This window comes from Eutrema salsugineum, unplaced genomic scaffold, assembly GCF_000478725.1.
Source record: "Eutrema salsugineum unplaced genomic scaffold, Eutsalg1_0 scaffold_4, whole genome shotgun sequence".
NCBI classification, from domain to species: Eukaryota; Viridiplantae; Streptophyta; class Magnoliopsida; order Brassicales; family Brassicaceae; genus Eutrema; species Eutrema salsugineum.
Window position 1 is genome coordinate 9,898,668 of NW_006256686.1, and position 12,921 is coordinate 9,911,588.

General features: G+C 39.8%; 1 long non-coding RNA gene across 1 annotated transcript; it reads right to left on the bottom strand.

Annotated features, from left to right (window-relative positions):
* Positions 1-583: 583 nt before the first annotated feature.
* Positions 584-2,137, bottom strand: LOC112084589. Its single transcript, XR_002898270.1, has 3 exons — positions 1,934-2,137; positions 1,080-1,291; positions 584-964 (listed from the first exon to the last, which is right to left on the bottom strand). It is a non-coding gene; the product is annotated as an uncharacterized LOC112084589 (long non-coding RNA).
* Positions 2,138-12,921: the final 10,784 nt, after the last annotated feature.

Genomic DNA, 12,921 nt, shown 5'->3' on the forward strand with positions numbered 1-12,921 from the left:
CTCATTTTGAACACATGAAGATAATACACACATGAATGTCCACAATACTCTAAGTGTTTATACTTGACATTATTATTAGCCATGTGTCTCTATCCTTCATGAACGTATACAAAGCAAAGTCCTAACTTCTTGAAGCGGCAACACTTCACACTCATATAGATATATACTTTTAATCTTGCACCTGCACATTCAATATTCAAAAGATCTATTAAGAAAAAACCTTCATCCTAACCCTTTCTTGCAGGTCCAAGCACTTACTTTAGGATGATATAAACTAGTGCTTCAATCTTTAAATGTAGGCTTTCCACATTGAATTCAGCCTCTAACGTTGTATTAGAGGGGAATTGGGTATCCCAACATTAAAGATTTCAAATGGAATTTAATCCCATCCCTTTAGCTGACTTGGTCACCTAGTCCCTAGGTAATCTTTTTGTCAAGTGATCCGCTAGATTTTGTTGAGACCGAACAAATTCAATGGTAATTATCCCACATACCGCGCTATGTCTAGCGCCCAGGTGTCGCGACTTACCATTATAAACTTGGCTATAAGCCTTAGCCAAAGTAGCCTGACTAACACAATGGATAGAAATAGGTAATATCGGTTTTGGCCACAACGGAATCTCGTAGACTAAGTTTTTTAACCATTCCGCCTCTCTACCAGCGGCTGCTAATGTTACAAATTCTGACTCCATAGAAGAATTTGTAATACAAGTTTGCTTCTTAGAGGCCCATGAAATGACACCTCTCCCAAGCAAGAACACTCAACCACTTGTAGAAGAATAATCGTCTATGTTGGTGATCCAACTTGCATCTGAATAACCTTCTAGGACACCAGTCTTAAGATCATTTTTCCACCTCAAATTAGGAACACCATCTTGTTTCTCCATTTGATCTCTCATTTGCCTGTTGCAGAAGAAGCTGTGTGTGCAGTGTGCTAGTAAAACCTCCCTTATGTTGCTTGAATCTGAAAATAATTGTGAAAGAAAGTTGAAATGTATTAATATAAAGGAAAGGCCCAGATTTCTTTTTAAATGTGCGTTCAGACTGAAGGTTATTGTCTTAATTGCAGAAGAGACTACTTGTGCTAGTGAAGCCGCTGGAGAAGCCAATGGTGGTACTAATGTTTGTGTGGATGCAGAAGGAGTTGCATTTGACCAAAAGATTCCTGGATTTGGAACAATCACGCTTAGCCCATATATACTACTTTTGGCCTAGGAAAGATGCTTGGGAAGAGTTTAAAGCTTTGTTAGATAGCAAGCCTTGTTTCTCTGAGCTTCATCACGTCTTCCTCCTTAACCAAGCAACATAAATCATCAATTTTTGGCAATCAAGTGGTGAAGATTTGTCTTGATTGGTTCTCACCCTAAAAATAACAGTGGGTGGTGTATAACTTGAAACCACAAAATGACAAACTGCAGAAGCTCTATCAGATTTAGGAAAGCATTCCTAAACTATTATGAACCATTCCTAAATATTAGGGAGGTCTTTCCGAATTGAAAATTCAGATCTCAGTTTCAAATTTTTGACAACCTGTAGTTTAGAAATAGTTCCAAAATGATTTATGATGAAAAAATAACAGAATTTCGCCGAAAACTTATAGCTTGAACACAAAAGTTTTCAAAGTTCCCAATTATTTTCCAAAACCTAAACCTTAAAGTTGTTACCTATAGCAAAAATCACGCCTAAAAGAAGCTTTACCTAAATAACCCAGAAATATGACTAGAAAATGCATAATTTCGAGAAATATCTGTGGTGAGAAACTAAACAATCATCAGACAAGTTACAAATCCGGCCATCTTGATTTCAAAACTCCAAAATTTTGTGATTTTCATTTAGATTTTCGGAGAAATGTTTCGAAATCTCCAAATTTTGTGATTTCTATTTAGATTTCCGGAGAATTGTTTGTAGAAGACAAAGAGAGGTAACAAATTACCTTGATTTCTAGATTTTGCTCACTCTGACGACAATTTCTTCAATTAACAAACAAAATTTCGATGATCGAAGAAGGTTTCATATGAAGATTTCCGATGATCGATGAAGGTTTTTGAGAGAGATTTGAGATTTTTCTAGGAGAAGGAAATATTTTGAGAACTAGGGCTGAGTTAATAGCGTTTTTTTTTATGAAGATTTGTCTACCATATTTGTCTGCCCTAAAAAAGAGGGCTGTTTTTGTGAACTTTTAGTTTTTAGGGTCATTTCAGAGAATTTTCCTTTATAAAATAATAGTTTAATAATATTGTAAGAACACTAAATGATGAAATAATAGCTTGACATCAATTTTATCATTTGGCTCTGGTTGTTCGATTTGAAGCCAATAGATGATAAATAATAGCTTTATACCAATTGAATAAATTTAGCATTTATACAAAAAAACACAATCAGCTAAATAGGACTGAAAATGTTAAATTTAGGAAATTAACATTTACAATTTTTTTTGGAGTCGTCTATAATACCCCTAAATGGTTTTATCTTCTTCCTTATTCTTTTTGGCTAAGGCATATTAGTTTGGTAATTCAGTACAATTTAACTAACTATGCCAAAATTGATCATGTTCTTTGTCTAACTCAGTTCTTCAATTGTTATACAATGTAAATACTTCAAAAACAAATGTGAAAAAATCATCATCATATTAAATTAGGAGAATATTACCATTAAATACACTTTTCCTATTACCATTATAGGTACTTAGGTGTTTTGGTGTATTTATCTTATTTTGTTATACTTTTTTACCAATTATACCATTCATTATCATTTACTTTATTTCATTTCAAAAAAAAAATATATATTAAAACGCAGGGGATCTGCTTGACTTCACTCATCTGCTTTCACACACTAAATTGCACGGAACCCACCTTAACTACACTCACATCTACATAATTATGTATATACATACCCAATCATATGGATACATATATAAATATATATGTATCTATATAGTTACATCTATCTATGTTATATACATGTGGATATGCATAATATATATCTATATAGTTGTGTCTATATGTACACAACTATACGGATACATATGTAAATATCCATATACTGGGTCTATATAGTTACATCTATCTACACTAAATCACATGGGATCCACCTTAACTTTACTCACATCTATATAATTATGTATAGTTACATCCTGCTATATACATGCGGATATGCATATATATATATATATATATATATCTATATAGTTGTATATATATATATATATCCACCTGTACATAGTATAGATAGATGTAACTATATAGATAAACGTGCTATAGTATAGATAGATGTAACTATATAGACCAACCACCTATCCGCTTTAAAGATCGATTGAGAACCTTATAGAATAAATATCTACTATTTTGAATGTATTTCTATATATGTGTTCCATGTATTCTGCATGTAGTTCTATATGTATTCCATGTATTCTGCAAGTACTTTATATTAAAAATATCCACCAAAAATTGGAGAGAAACAATCAACTTACAACATAAAACGTGGAAACTAACTTAATAAGATATAATTTATTTTTGGTGAGTAGATAATTTTTCTAAGCAATTTTGTATACCTTCTTTTTAGGTAGTTATCATAGATAATCAAATTTGAAAATATTTTAAAATAAATGCAAATAATAAAAATTACATGCACATAATTTCTGTTCATTTAATGCTTAGTTATTTTAGACTGAAAAATTAGAAAACAATACAATGAGTATTTAAATAATATTGAAAACACTGTATGCGAGTAAACTTAATTATTTGATTATTAATTTTTTTGTTCAAATATTTAAATTTTAAAAATTAATAACACCTAAATTACTGGCAACAAATCAAGTATCAAAATAATTAATAAGTATATATTATATATTTTATTGTTGGCCAATAATTTGTTTTTTAAAACAAATTCTTGTTTTTATAAGGATATAATACACATTTTAGAGATTATGAACAATAGATTGAAGTTATCATTTGATAACACCGTATTTTGACCACTTTTATGGATCGTTTTGAAATACTTTTTCATGTTTTTAATTGTTTTTAAGTACTTTTATTACGTTTTCTAGTATTTGTAGTTCCAAGACTCTTTTCAAGAAACTTAGGGAAAAACTTAACAAAATGGACAGAAGACCAGATTTCAGCTCAGAGTCAAACCGTCAGAAGTGCACCCCCGATTGAAGGCCTTCTCACCGTCTGATCCAGCTCAAATTTGGAGATCTTGAAGATGGAAGTACCAGCTTTCCAGCACACTTTACAGCTTGGCAATCCAACGGTTCAATCAAAATATACGCAAGAGCAAGATGTCCCGTAAACCAGCCGGCAAGCGTTTCCACCCGCGGCCAACAGGCTATTCCCCGCGGTCACAACCACCGCGACCGCGGCCAGCCACCCATTCCCCACGGTCACAACCATCCCGACCGCGGCCAGCTAACTCCAACTCCGAAGGCCCATTTCTGAAGCCCATATCATTTTCCCAGCCTTGATTCCGGAACCCTAGACCCTAGATATGTCTTGAGCACTATAAATACATGTTTTAGGAACCCTAATTCGTATCACCTGATATGCTCTTATTGTTTTAGAATACTTTTTAAGTTTTAGGTTTTAGGGAGAGAGAGATTTGTCTCTTGAACCCTTGTTCTTTCTTTTTCAGTTTCGGTTTCTATTCTACTTTTTAATACTATGTTTTTGATTTCGTTCATCATGTCTGAGTAGTTTTATTGTTGGGATTAAGGGATTTTCGATGGGGATATATATGTTCGGTGAGGATTCCATTGGCTATTGAGGCGAATCTTAGAATTTTTTCTTCTGAATTCGTTTTTACTGCATGAGAGTAGCGTCATGAACTACAATCTGATCCAGATGCTTGGTGACACGAAAGTGTTCATCCGGTGTCAGATCTAGTTTGGAGAACAAAACAAACATAGGAGTGGAAACCTACCTATGGGCGATTTGTGAATGCTGACGAGTCTTAAACATAATGCACTTCTTCTATTCCAGGGCCAGAGTGGAAACCTACTGGTCAGGGTTGAGAGAGATAGTTGTCTATGATCACAACAGTGGCGTATTCATACGTCTGTGACTCCAGTTCTAAAAGTTTAAGCTAAGATCTTATCAAATTTACTCTCTAGCAATTTTTTGAATCGTTCATACCCCTGAGAAAACTTTCCTGAACCCCAACGCCTCTTTTCTTATAGATTTACACCAATTTTCATTCAAGCTTTAATCTAGTTTCTTTACTCTTTCAATCGATTTTCACTTAGCAATTAGGTCTAGCCATTTTTCTCGTTTTTACCCTTTTTCGTTAAGTTTAGTTATTAGGTCATTTTAATTCCCGTAGTTTCTCTTTAAAATTTGTTTTTACGTTTTAAACACACCACCAAAACCCTCACAAAACTCGTTTGGTTCTAGACTTCCTTACTTTATATTTCTTTTGAAGGCTTTTGCAGGAAAGATCCTCCTTCCCTGTGGATTCGATCCCTAAGTACTACAATCAATCAGCTGTGCACTTGCGGCTATTGATTTCATTTAGGGTAAAACTTGACACCCTCACGACACACTGCATCATCATTACACCAACTTTTCTTTTCCGCAAAACCCTAAGAAACGGTGGGAAATCGACTCTAGAACCCTTTTTCTGCATATTTTCATTTTTCGGTTATTTTGTTTCCATTTCAGAAGATATGGATCCTATAAATCGAAATCCACACTATGAGGAAGGTTTTTACAACACTCCTCAAGCCACCAGACGCAGAGAGAAGCAGAACTTACGCGATATCTACGAAGAAATTCGAAACGAAGACTACAGAACGTTCCAGAACGAGCCATACATACCTCTAATGGCAAACCCTAGACATCCTGTTCGTCGTCTGCCTCACCAAGATGAAAACGTCCAGCTCAGTCACCAATTGAGTCGACTAGAAACGGTGGTCATGCACTTAATCGCCGCTCAAGCCACATCAAGAGCCGCCCTTCACGAGAAAATTGACAACATGTCAACTCACTTTAACAAAAAGCTTGAAGATCTTTCTGCTCAAGTTAAAACCATCGAGACTCAAGCCAACAAGGATGCTGAGACTATCAAGGAGAGGATAGAAGCAGTCAAAGGACGAGTTGGAGAAAACAAAGTTTGCATTCGAAAAGCCAGTGGGAACATCCGCACCTTAGAGGTCAAGCTCGATGAAGCAGAAGAAACTATTAACGACCATAACAACCAAACCTACTCTTACGTGGAAGAAATTTGGGATGGAGTACACAAGGTTCAAGACAAAGCCGAAGAAATCGGCTCAACCGTGGACAAAGTAGTGTGTGCCCTAGATGAAGTTGAAGAGAAGGTCGAAAAGCTTATGAAAGGATGTGAAACGAACGGCTCGACGCTTCCCATCAAAGATCTTGACCTAGAAGAAGAGGAGACAGAGTTGGAGGACCCAAAAACCAGTTTAGATGGCATAAGAGAAGATGAAACAGCTGAACCATCTCGAAGTCCCTCTCCCGCGGTTACGACTCACGCGACCGCGGCCAACAACCCTCCAGCCGCGGTCGTGAGCCTCCTACCCGCAGCAACCCACTCTCCACCCGCGGTCGTGCAGCCTCCACCCGCGGCAAATAGTTGGTCAGATTCGTTTTGGCCCTGTTCTAATCTTACAGGTCAATGTTCATTTGATACATCTGCTGAGACGGTCAAAACTCCTTTTCTTGAGCAAACGGTGTACGCCATCAGCTCCAAAATATCTCAAGAAGAAGATGAGGTACTTCCCTGTAACATAGTCTTAGCATATGAAGATGAATATGAAGGGCAAGATCTCGAGGACGAAGACTATCACCTGTTCATAGAAGGAGGCAATCCAGACAAAATGGTGGAACTAGGAGCACCAATCTCCAGGGAAAGACTCATTGAATTCAACAATTTTGTGAAATTGATCCCTCTTTACACAGGTTTCGATGATATATGGCATCTTGGTTTTTTGCAAGTTTTCTTTAGGTACAGCAAGGAGACAAAAGAGGATATCCAAACCTATTTTGGGAGGGCCAGACGCCTGACTTTTCCCAGAACATCACCTGATGCTGCAATCTATTCAATACACCTTCAAAGACCTGAAGACTGCAGCCACTACACCAACAAAATCAGCAAGGAAAAGCTCAATGAATTCAATGATGTAGTCCGAAATTTGCCTGAAGGAATCACCTTTGCCAGAGCTTGCAAGGACTTCATGATAGGCCATTACTTCTGTGAGAGCAAGGAATCAATCCCTGAGATAGAAGACTTGTTCAATCACGCCAGAAGAGGTAAACCTGTTCGATCACTTCACAAAATCGAAGGTGTAGGTCAGTTCCTTATCTCTTGTTCTATTAGAGGAGAAATGTTTAAAAACGTGCTTTGTGATTCTGGAGCTGATATATCATGGTTTTTATGGTTTTTAACCATGGTATAGGTCTTATTTATAGAGTCTTTTTAGTGTCTTTCGAGTCTTTTGGAGTCTTTTCAGGTCATAGGTACGTTTGGAGCTTAACTGGAGACTTTGGAGCACTTTGGAGCTTAATCAGGATCAAATTCGTCAAGAATGGATTTTGTGCCTTAGTGTCGCTCGACACCATGGAGAATGACGCTCGACACTTGTCAGAGAAATAAGGAAAAGGCGATTTTTGGCGATTTTTGTTTCCTATTTGAAGAAGGAGTTGGGCCCAAACGTTTTCAAGGAAGCCCAAGACGTGTCTTAGAGATATATATATATAGGATTTTTATTCCCTTTTTACGATTACCTTAGATTTTTGAGAGAGAGATACTCTGAGTTTTTCGGCTTTCGCGATTTCTGAGCTTGGGGAGACAAGTCTGTACTCTGTTCGTTTAGAGAGAAGATTTTGAACCCCTTTATCTATTTCGATTTAATCCATTGCTTTCTATTCATCATGTTTGTTGTTTCAATAATCATGTCTGAGTAGATCACCTGTTAGGTTTAGGGTTAATTAGGGTTTTCTTTGAATGTTTGATTAACTTGCTAGCTAGGGTTCATATCTGTTAGTTCTTCATCTTAGGTTGTTCTTAAAGCTAATTCTGGATTGATCACCTAGAACTTAGACCTTAGGTTGCTTAATTGACACGGAAGTGTAATTGAATAACTGGAAAGAACCTGAGTTGAGCAAAGTAACTATTCGCAAAGGAATTTGGTTTAGATGCTTTGTGGACATATCGAACTTGTGCATTAAGGCTGGTTTAAATCTGTAGGATTTGCAAAGGAATTTGGAATTCTAGGATTTTAACTTAGATAATTCTCACAACGGAAGTTGGTTAATTATAGTTCTGTGTTTCGAGTTCAAGAACCGTGCTTAATATCTGAACCCTGACTTGTTAAGTTGATCCGCATTCATTGATCTTCTGAAAATCACCCTAGACCTATCCTTCATCACATCGAATTTACAACTGTTTTCATTCTGTTCTATTTACTTCTGTCGCATTACTAATTGTTTCGCATACTTCTACTTAGCGTGACTACAACTACACAAGGTTTATTGAGTGATCTCTAGTCTCTGTGATTCGACGCCTAGATACTACAGCTGCACATCTGTGCTCTTGCAGAGTAGCTTAGGGATTAAACTTTGAGCAGATCAAGTTTTGGCGCCGTTTCCGGGGACTTGATTTCGCCATTAAACCTAGTTTTTGAGTTTCGACTAAGTTTTTCTTCTTAGTGTCGAGCGACACCACTTGTGGTGTCGCGCGACACATTTTTTTTATAACCTAATTTACTTATTTCGTTTTCTCTCTTTGTTTTTGGTGTTTCAGGTTTATGCATACTCGTGGAACCAGAAGCAACAAGGACATCCCGCTAGTGAATTTGAGCAACGAGGAGCTAGCTGAGTAAAAGCGAACGAACAGGAAAGCAAAGGATCCGGCAATGATGGAAAACGCCAACGGACTTGTTCGTGATGATGATGGAATCTGGAGAGACCGAGAGGGTCATGTTTGCAATGCGAGAGGCCAAAGGCTTGATGGAGATGGTTACATCATCCCACCAGCGCCTTTACCAGTGGATGTTGTTGACCAGAATCCACCACCTGCACCGCGTGGGAATGCTGTGATCGTTCTAAATCAGAGGAACGCTCCAGAGGATCGGAATATGAGGGAACCTGCACCTGCAGCTGGTCGTGGACGAACACTTGGAGACTACAACAGGCCTGAGCAGTTCTATGCAAATCGTTCTGCGATTCGCGCCCCTGCGTTTCAAAGAAACGATTTTGAGCTGAAACCTGTGTACTACACTCTTGTGGGTCAGCATCCTTTCCATGGCCACTCTCATGAGCACCCTATGGATCACATCGAGAGGTTTGAGGACTTGGTCACCAGCATCAAATACAATGGAGTGTCCAACGACTTCCTCCTCTGTAAGCTGTTTCCTTACTCCCTTGCTGGAGAAGCAGCTAACTGGTTGAAGCAGTTGGATCCAGGATCGCTCACTACTTGGGAAGAGACCAGGAATGCTTTCCTGCACAACTTCTTCGATGATGCTAGATCTGAGGAGTTGAGGACGAAAATTTTGACTTTCTCTCAGGAACCAACTGAAGCGTTCAAAGCTTCTTGGGTACGATTCAAATCGTACCAACGAGACTGCCCTCATCATGGCTTCAGCGATGTGCAGTTGCTGGGTATCTTCTTCAGAGGTATCGACTGGAGGTATCAGATGGCACTTGATGCAGCAAGCAATGGCAACTTCAACACCAGATACCCAGAAGAAGCTGTTGAACTCATCGAAAATTTGGCCTCCAGCAATAGCACCAAGAATGCAGATCTTGAGCGAAAGAAGCAAGCTGGGAACATGGATAGATCGCAGATCGCTGAGGTGAAAGCTAAACTTGACTCTGTGCACAGCCTTTTAGTGGGTAATAAGTCTGTCAGATTCGCACAGGAGGGGGAGAGTTTCGAACCTGAGGATGCAGCTGAGGAAGAGGATGTCAACTTTATCAGTGGATCAGGATTTCAGGGTCAGAGGTTTGGTAATCAGCAAGGTAACAGAAGCTACAGTGGAAATTACAGTGGAAACAATCAGAGGAGTACCTTCAACAGTAATCAGAACTTCTCTGGTTATACGCCTAAGCCTCAGTACCAGAAGCCCTTTTCCAACAACAGTTTCTCCAGAAATTACAGCACTCCTTCATCTCAACCTCAAAATCTTGACAATGAGATGAAGTCTATGCTGGAATAAATTCTGGAAGGTCAGCAGAAGCTCACCGTGGACTTTAATGGGAAGATGGATGCTCTCTACCTTGATCTGAATGGAAAAATCGAAGCTCTGAACACCCATGTCAAGCAGCTCGATACCCAGGTTGCTCAAATTGCAGGTTCTGTAAAAAGGCAAGAAGGTTTTCTTCCTGGGAAGACTGACACCAATCCAAGGCATCACTGCAGTGCTATCACGTTGAGGAGTGGTAAAAATCTGAGTTCTGAGCCCAAGAAGATGCCTCCTGCACCTGAAGTCGTGGATTTAGAAGATTCTGAAGCAATTCCTGAGATTGCAGAGCCGGTGACGAGCGACACCACCACTAGTGTCACGCGTCACCAATTGCAGAGCGAAGCTGTTGATGCTCCGAATCCGAAATCTGCAGAGGAGAAGGCCTACAAACCTAAAGTTCCTTACCCAAGGAGCCCTAGGAAGTCCAAGCAAGAGCTTGATGATGCACGATGCAAAGCTTTGATGGAAAAGCTTGTGATTGAGATACCTTTGGTTGATGCTGTAAAAATCACTCCTGTTATCAGACGTTATGTGAAGCGAATGGTAACCAATAATCTCAGCCATGAACAAGGGGTGATGATGATTTCTGAGCAAGTCAGTGCAGTGATTCAGAACCGAATTCCAGAGAAGCTGTCTGATCCAGGAAGCTTTGTCTTGGATTGCTCTATCTTCACAGAGAGATTCAAGAGATCGCTGTGTGATCTGGGTTTAAGTGTTAACCCCATGCCTTATTCGGTAGCTGTCAATCTCGGCATGACTGATTTCAAGCCAACAAGGATCTCCCTCATCCTAGCTGATCGTTCGACAAGAATACCTGAAGGGGTGCTAGAGGATGTTCCAATCAAGGTTGGAGACTGCATGATACCGACTGACTTTGTGGTTCTGGAGTATGGAGAGGAGCCTAAGGATCCTCTTATCTTTGGGAGACCTTTTCTAGCTACAGCAGGTGCTATCATCGATGTCAGGAAAGGAAGGATCGCTCTGAATGTTGGAGATCTGGTGATGAACTTTGACATGGACAAGCTGATGAAGAAACCCACCATCGATGGTCAGACCTTCTATGTCGACACTCTCACAGAGTTCGCTGAGGAGATTTTCCATGAGATGCTGCCTACAGACCCACTTGAGAGAGCTCTGACCACGTCTGCATCTGAAGCTGAACACTTGGACGAAATTTCAGCATCTTACTCAAAGATGTTGGACTCCAGCGAGCATGTGATGCAGCTAGCATCGCAGATTGAACAGCTTGAGACTCCTGCGAAGGTGAAGCAGCTATCCGACTGGAGTGAGGAGAAAGCGCCCAAGATTGAGTTCAAACAACTCCCTGCAGGACTAAGGTACGCATTCTTGGGCTCTAACTCTACTTATCCAGTCATTATCAACTCTTCCTTGAACAATGCTGAGGTTACCTTACTACTGAGCAAGCTGCGCAAGCATCGCAAAGCTTTTGGCTATTCTCTTGATGATATTTCAGGTATCTCACCAGACTTGTGCATGCATCGAATTCACCTGGAGGATGAGTCGAAGTCATCGATCGAACACCAGCGCAGGCTGAACCCTAACCTGAAAGATGTCGTCAAAAAGGAGATCATGAAGCTGCTGGAAGCTGGAATCATCTATCCAATTTCAGATAGTGCTTAGGTGAGTCCTCTGCACGTGGTTTCTAAGAAAAGAGGGGTTACAGTTGTGAAGAATGACAAAGATGAGCTGATTCCGACGTGCACAATGACTGGACACAGGATGTGCATCGATTACAGGAAGCTGAATGCATCGACCAGGAAAGATCACTTCCCATTGCCCTTTATTGATCAGATGCTGGAGAGACTTGCAAGCCATCCCTACTACTGCTTCCTCGATGGGTACTCAGGATTTTTCCAGATCCCTATCCACCCAGATGATCAGGAGAAGACCACCTTTACATGTCCATACGGCACTTTCGCATATCGCAGGATGCCCTTTGGAATTTGTAATGCTCTTGCGACATTTCAGAGATGTATGATGTCCATCTTCACTGACATGATTGAGGATTTTATGGAGGTCTTTATGGATGATTTCTCAGTTTACGGATTATCTTTTAAGGACTGTCTGGATAATCTCTGCAAGGTTCTGGCTCGCTGTGAAGAGAAGCACTTGGTCCTTAACTGGGAAAAGTGTCACTTTATGGTCAGAGATGGGATTGTGCTTGGGCACAAGGTTTCTGCAGCTGGCATAGAAGTGGATCGTGCGAAGATTGACGTCATGACGAGCTTGCCACCACCTGATTCTGCGAAATCGGTTAGAAGCTTTCTGGGTCATGCAGGGTTCTATCGTCGCTTCATCAAGGACTTCAGCAAGATTGCACGTCCTCTCACTGCTTTACTATGCAAGGATGCTAAGTTTGAGTTTACAGATGAGTGTCTTGCTGCGTTCGAACAGATCAAACATGCTCTGATAAGCGCTCCTATCGTGCAGCCTCCTGACTGGAATTTTCCTTTTGAGGTGATGTGTGATGCTAGTGATTTTGCTGTAGGTGCTGTTCTAGGACAGAAGAAGGACAAAAAGCTTCATACAGTCTACTATGCCAGTCGAACTCTGGATGATGCTCAAAGGAATTACGCTACCACTGAGAAGGAGCTGTTGGCTGTGGTCTTTGCCTTTGAAAAATTTTGACCATACCTTGTGGGATCGAAGGTGATTGTGCATACAGATCATTCTGCACTCAAATACTTGATGCAGAAGAAGGA